Below are 8,113 nucleotides of genomic sequence, written 5' to 3'. Positions count from 1 at the left end.
TCAATTTTTGAAATATTGAGTTCGCTTAAAGATATACGAAGCCCAGGAGAGATTAAATATGAAGTAATTAATGATACCGGACCTACTTTTGAGTTGGGTACTCAACTCATGCAATAACACACACACGCTCACACATTGAATTAAACTTTTTATGTATATCTTTTCAAGCATGAAAATTAATGTCTCCGTATTGTCTTTGTAACAGGCAAGCTGTTAACAAGGATGTACAGTAATACTTTTATTCACGAGACACGTGAGATTTAAGTTGTATCGAGAGAAGACATTCTAGAGAGTTCGATTTTAACCTTCATCACGAAGGGTTGTATGTTTCGCAGGTTAATGCAGAATAAAGGAATGCTTCATGTTCGTCGCTTCGTATACACCTCACCAATCGTCACATTGGCGCCCAACGTTTAAAATAGACGCGTGAGTGTTTTTAGCTAAGCGGACATCCTAATTAGGTACCAAGTGAGTGAAAATGGCATACTTGGCGAAATATCGAAAAGACTAACTCCGTCGCCTTGCCGAAGAGATGGGCGAACCTACCGAACCCGAGATGAAAGTGATAGAGCTGAAGAAGCTGATTACGTCCAGTAAAGAATACGATGAGGTCTTCGCAAAAGGAGTGCTACAGACCCTCGTAGAAGAGAGAATTCGACAAGAAGAAGCAGAAGAAAGAATTCGACGAGAAGAAACAGAGGAGAGGATTCGACGGGAAGATGCCGAAGAGAGGAACCGGCGAGCAGAAATGCAGTTCGAACTCGAGAGACTGAGGATAGAAGCGGGGAAGTGCCAAGCTTCCGTTCGACCGGCTGTGACAAATCGGGACTTTCAAGTGTCGGTTCCGCGTTTTGAATCATCAGATGACATTTCACAGTTCCTGGTCCTGTTCGAACGACACATGGGATTACACCAGATTCCGGAAGAATTGTGGATTACGTATCTCATCAATAGCTTACCGAAGGAGGTGGCTAGGATCTGTGCCAGGGAGCCTGACGAGAAGTTCAAGGACTATCGGTATCTCAAGGAACTGCTGTTAAAGCGATTTAAGCTACATGCGGACAGATTTCGACAGCTTTTTGTAGAGCATCGGAAGAACTCGGAGAGTTCATGGCGTGATTTTTATTTTGAGTTGAAAACGTATCTTGAAGGGTGGTTAACAGAAGTTAAGGTCGCAACATTCGAGGACTTGATTAATCTAGTCATAGCTGATCAGATGAAGAAGAAGTGCCCTCCACAAGTGAAAGAACATTTCATCGATGTATGGGCCATGTTGATCTCCCCATCGGAACTAGCAGAGAAACTCGACGCGTATGAAGATGCCAGGAGTACTTTCCCAAAGAAATTCAACCAGCAGTACGATGTCGAGGGTCGTCGAAAGCAAACACCGTGGAAATATCCATGGACGTCATCAAAACCAGTGATTCGTGCAGATGAACAGACACTTCCCATGATCAGCCTGGATGAACAGCGACCTGTAAGCTGCTATGGATGTGGATATCCGGGGGTAATTAGAGCGCAGTGTCCGACCTGTAATCCCGAAATGACAGCGACAACCGCTCAGTTTGGTCAGTTGGAACTGAATCTATGCTCTTCTGTAACAAAACCCGTAGCATTGTTAAAAATTCATGTAAATGGCAAAGTGGGAACTGCCTGTGCCGACAGCGGTGCTACGCACTGTATCGCAAGTGATACTCTGCATCGTATTTTGAAAGAGCAAAACGCCAAATTCCATCGGGAAACTATCGAGATGCGTCTTGCAAACGGACAGCAATCAACGGTGAATGTGTGGACCACAACGGTATTGGTCAACATCCAATGGAAGCGACTAAGGACGAAATTTATAGTTCTTCCTGGAATCGTCGGTAACAGAACTCTTTTGGGAATCGACTTTCTAGAGAAAGCTGGTATCGTGTTGGATCTCAAGCGAAGGCAATGGTTCTTCAGGGAAAATACTCGGAAGCGATTCCACTTTGTGAACGAGTCTACGATTAAAACTGTTCAACATGTAGTAGAGCATGTTAACTTGAATTCTTGCCAACTACGACAAGTTGAAGGACAGCAACGGAAACAAGTGCTGAACAGGTCGTGGAAAAAGAATGAAAAATTTTTCAGTCCAGGGGGAGGAGACACTCCCGAAGGCGAAGTTCACCATGGTAATATGGCATCGGAACCTCAGCGGTGCGATTGGTCTAGACGTCTCAGGAACCAAACAGGTCACGTCCGTGACTATCCGCGTCATGTTTCTGGCTATCCACTTCCTGCTGTCCATAGCGAAATCCACCGATCCGCAAGAAGCTTTCATCACCAATCGGTGCAAAGGCAACCACGAGTTACTCCGACAGGCAGGCAAGTACTAGACTTACGTTTCCGCAGGAACGAACGAGTCGAACTTTCCGGTGCCAGGCGACGCAGTCCAGGATCACCAGGATATTATCACATACTGCATCGTTGTAAAATGCCAAGCCAAACAATAACGTCTAGCAATAGCTTCCATGAGTCAAGGACCCAAACAAGTATAAGCAGTGCTAGAGAAGGGAACGATAAATGCAGGGGGAGCGGCATTAAATATTCGGATCAAAACCCTAACGCGCGTCGATCAGAAGGTCGCAGCCATGCCCAAAGAAGTCGTGACAACAGGTTGACTCCCGTGCAAAGTCTTACAAGAGTTTCTGTGAAGCAGAAAGTGGAACAAAAACGGGATGAACGCAAAGGTTATGTTGACAACGGTTCCAAACCGAGTTCTCGAAGGAAGAACTGGTCGAAAAAGTTCACGCCACAACGAGATGGACCGTACCCTGTGCTAGCCCAGAGATCACCTACGAGGTACATAGTCGCTGATCCGGCCAAATCGGGTGTCTCTGTCAGCGTATATCGTACTTCTGCTCTCACACCATGTGCGAAACCGGATGCTGTATCCGTAGTGTCATCACGAAAGAAGGGACGACCACTCAAAGTTGGAACTAACAAGAACACTGAACAACCTCCCACAACGTCTATTGCTGGTTCCTTGCCGGGACGTCCGCGAAACCAGAGGGGGAGTATGTAACAGGCAAGCTGTTAACAAGGATGTACAGTAATACTTTTATTCACGAGACACGTGAGATTTAAGTTGTATCGAGAGAAGACATTCTAGAGAGTTCGATTTTAACCTTCATCACGAAGGGTTGTATGTTTCGCAGGTTAATGCAGAATAAAGGAATGCTTCATGTTCGTCGCTTCGTATACACCTCACCAATCGTCACATCTTTTAATATTCAACTACATAAGGTCATATAGTTTAGATTGTTTTAAAATTAATTATGGACCCATAGAGTACATCAAACAAATTTCACATCTTTAACTAAGCATTTTTTGAAGCAGAAACAGGCAGCTTGAGCCTCTGATAATAACCCGTTCAGCGCCGGGTATTATAGATGGTAGCTTATGAAATTTACAAAATTCTTGCGAGAAACACAGCGAGTGTTGCCGAGGGGTACGATCACACGAATCGTTTGAAACGCCTCGTGCCCTTATCCCCTCCGTGGTCACATCTCCGCCCACACGCATGTGTACGCTTACGTATTCGACACTGAATATTTGCATACATACATACATTGGTTATTAGTACCTTTGATTCGGTACCTTTTGTGAAAATAGTGACAATGTGCAAATTCTCTCAATTTTGCGCACGAGTTTATTTGCACTGCCCACTATCACAGTGAAATGCATTTTGTAGCTGAGCTTGAATTTACTAGAGCCGATTCGTTGTCGAGTACTGTGTAGAGTTCTACGTTTCTCAATCGCAAGGCCCCGACATCAGCGAAACCAGGCTGTGGGTGATTCGCCGTTTCACTTTTGCCCACTTACATCATGTTAATCGTGTGTACGACCGGCCCTTCCGCTGCCAAAAATAAATAAACCCAGGTGCGGGCTGAAAAAAGTTGAGAACAACTGTTGCGGAGAAATTATATATACATACCGCCTAGAGAGGCTCTGTATCCAGGATGTATTCATTGTTAGAGCACACACCAAACCTGGCAAACTTGAAAAAAACTTATATGAATTTTCATTTGTGCCATTTTAGGTACCAATTTACCCACCGTTCGCTGTGCGAAGCAAACTTTCACATATAAGATGACACTTTTTTGTGTGTGGAAAAATGCAGGATATTGCCATTTGTGATAAAAACTGTCGATAACCATCGAAAAAGTTACCAATCGTTTCTGAAATCAGCAATGACGGCAAGCAAGAACCACTGCAAATAGCGGTGAATTAAAAGATATTTCACGAACTCTTAAAAGGCCTCGAACGTGACAAGGAAGGTAAGATAAATAATTGTATTTATATTGCCATAATTATCACAAAAAATGTGAAAGTCGATTTCATTGAATACTTAAATTGATATGAAATTATTTCAAGCAAACGGTACATTTTTATCAAAACAAATCGTTACGACCAAAAATGCGGACACGTCATTGAATCGCGGGACGCATAGTCATGTCAATCGATCATTATTATGAATTGGTGCTGTCATCTGTTGGGAAGAATAAAAACACGGTGAAAATCATTATTGAAATACGGTCTACGTGCTGCTCTCTAGTGATAACTTTAAACACTGAAAGTTTATGTTCTTGTCAATAGATGGCAGAACATCGTCCGCTTCATTCTGAAAATTTTTACCTATCAATTTGATATCAAATTATTCGATTTCTTTCTTTCAAACTACATTCATCTAATTTCCCAGATAAAATTTTTGTTTACTAGTTTTTAATCAATGGGAATAAAATATGATCAAAAATGAAGACCGCCATTCTGTGAAGTTATGTTTCACGAATTATGAAACAGTTCCTCTTATCAAGTCTGAAGTTACAGTATTTTTCGATATTCATTATTACTCAGAATTTAAAACTGAGAAAGGAGGAAGCCCGCGCTCACACCCTTGATTGCGTCATTTTTCCCAATTTCCCCAACAGATGGCGTAATTTTTCTTCTATGAAAAAAAAAAAAAACCCCCACCACCACAATAATTCTTCCCAATTAAAACAGAGCCGCTATATATATGTTACGGAAATTTGATAAGTCCTGTCATTAAGAATAGTTACCACCCAGTTTTGTAAGCTTAACGAATTTTATTTTTCACATTTACCGGTGATTATGTATAATCCCCAGATCGTATTTATGGTAAATATGATAAATGGCCAATAAATTATTTAAATTAAACGGAAATTGTGTTCAAATTTCAGTCTAGGATGACAGATTCGGTCAGTGATGTTGCAAAAATTTAAAAACGTTGTTAAATGTGAAGAAAGCTAACATTAGAATGCTGAGATAATAATGTTTAATATTCTCACAAGTTTTTTATTTTCATAATACATTTTCATTTATCGTATTTTAACGTGGAAAGATCCTGAAAAGATAGTGTAGGAACAAATGCTTACAAATACACTCCAGTTCCACACCACCCTGGAGGGAGTGGTACTTGACTATGGTCTTTGTAAAAACTTTGGGAATAATGTTGACTTAGAATCGTTCACTGGCCTCAACACATAATCCAATCATACTCACGATTGATCTAACAAGGCCTCAAGATGTTCCTTTCTGCCTTGCCACTGACTGGAATAAATTCAGGGATCTGTTAGATGTTGACGAAGTTCTCGAGCTGCAGCATGCAAACAAGGAGGAAGTTGAAGCAGCAACGGTCATCTTTTCGGACAGTATTAAAGCCGCATTACACAATTCAACTAGAAAAATCAAATACCCGGGAAACAAATTTGGAATCTCTCTTGAGCTAAAGGAAAAAATTAGACTCAAAAATAAAATAAGAAAATCCTGGCAAAGATTTCGTCGCCCTTTGGATGAAGTTGCACTCAATCGACTGGAAAAGGAAATCAGGAAAGAAATCAAAGGATTCGTCAACGAGCGCTTTTCGAACTTCGTTGAAGAGGCCACTGCGAGTGAAGGTTCCCTTTGGAAAGTTTGGAAGATCTGCAAAAAGAAAAGCAAGAAAATTACCAAAATTCAAAACGAACGAGGTGAATTGGTTTTCACTGATGCTGAGATAGCGGAAGTGCTTGCCGAAACTTATGAGGGTCAATTCAAACCTAACACGAATCAACCGATTGGCACTCAGCGGGAACACTTGCATAAAATTGAGGAATTTCTCAACAGACCACGTCATCAGAGTCTTAGTGAGTTTCAAGATTCAGATGGAGTCAGCTATGGAGGAGGTTAGAGAACTTATTAACAAGCTCTCGATCAAGAAAGCCTCTGGACTGGACGAAATCTCCAATCTTGCTTTCAAAAATCTGCCCTTATGACTCTCACCAACATTTTTAATAGCTTGTTAAAAACTTGTCACTTCCCGAAAATATGGAAACTTTCAGTAATCAAACCTATCCACAAATCTGGCTCTAACTCTCTCATAGCCAAAAATTTCCGACCGATCAGCCTTCTGAGCAATATATCTAAGCTGTTTGAACGTATTCTTCTTATACGATTCAATAGCTATCTCGAATCTTCTAATTTTCTTCGTCCTGAGCAGTATGGATTCAGAAGAAACCACTCCTGTGTCACACAGCTGCATCGAGTCGTAGAATTCGCAATACAAGCCTTCAACCACTAGGAATTCACCTGCGCAATGTGCTTGGACATTAGCAAGGCGTTTGACAAAACGAATCACGTAACTCTGTTGGCCAAGCTTGTTGAATACGGTTTTCCTGACCACTACGTGCTTCAACAGCTATCTTAAAGACAGGCATTTTCTGGTAAAAAATGGAAATGCTTGTTCTTCTGTTCGTCCAATAAGAGCCTCGGTTCCCCAAGGATCAGTTCTTGGGCCTCAGCTCTTCTCCATCTACATCAATGACTTCCCTGCCCCCCGAATGGGCATACTGGGACTCTTTGCGGATGATGCAATTATTATCACCAACAACAGAAAATCTGATAAAAGCAGAGAAAATCTTCAGGAGACTCTGGAGCAGGTTGAAGATTGGTGTGAGGATAATGCTGTCGAGCTTAATCGTGCCAAGTGTCAGTTCATCTGGCTAACAAGAAGAGCCAAATTCACTAGAGCACTAATGTACCTGGGCAGAGAAGCCATAAGACCTGTGAAGGAAGTGAAATATTTGGGATGTATTCTAAACCAATCATTATCCTTCGTTCCTCAAATAAATCAGGTAAGAACTAAGGCTACCCAAACCATGGGAATGATGTCACGCATTACATTTCCAAGTGCAAGACTAACTCTTAAAAACAAAGTCATATTGTTTAAATCAATCATTAGACCTATCATGACCTACGTCGCCCCAGTATGGGCTCATGTTTCAAAGACCAATATGCAGCGTCTGCAAAGTCAACAGAATAAAATACTGAGAACTCTTGTGCGTGCCCCCAAAGTACATCAGAGGGGCTGACATTAGAAAAGACCTGAAGATTCCAACCATCCTCAGCTACATCCAACAAATCTCAGAGGATCACTTTGAAAGCATGAGGAACTCAGAATACGAGCATCTGAGAGAGCTGGTCGATTACAACCCACGTCAAAGACTAAAATTTCTTAGACCTCAAAACGTGCTGCACGTGCCATGGTCGGTGCGCTAGGGTCTGAACTACTGAGCTGTATAATCTTTGTCGATCTATCATAATATTTTTGTACTTTTAATTTGCTATCGAAATAATCGATCAACTCTATTGCATAGAGTGGCATTGTGGTTTTATGTACATGACTGATCTTGCACAGCACCAATTTGTATAATTTCGGCTAACACACTTGTTTTTCTATGACTTCTTTTGTATGTTAGATTTATTTTTTATTATTATTTTCTCATTAGTGCATTATGTAGCATTTTGGTGAATTGTACATGTGATTTATTTTTGTGTCCATTATAATACTTGTATTTATCGCATAATATATGTGTGTATATATGTGTGTGTGTGTGTGTGTATATATATATATATATATTTTTTTTTTTTTTTTTTTTTTTACTACTATTGATTTTACTGATCATCTGCTCTATTGCATAGAGTGGCATTTTGGTGAAGTTTGGCTGATCTTTGTGTATTTTACTATTCTGATGGTAGCATTTATCGGACTGTATGTGTTTTTTTTTTTCTCTCTCTATTAACTTACAAG

Source organism: Pholcus phalangioides, unplaced genomic scaffold, assembly GCF_987345545.1.
Source record: "Pholcus phalangioides strain wild (caught in Gottingen) unplaced genomic scaffold, Ppha-v1.0 ptg000012l_1, whole genome shotgun sequence".
Taxonomy (NCBI): domain Eukaryota; kingdom Metazoa; phylum Arthropoda; class Arachnida; order Araneae; family Pholcidae; genus Pholcus; species Pholcus phalangioides.
Note: the sequence above shows the minus strand (reverse complement) of the source record.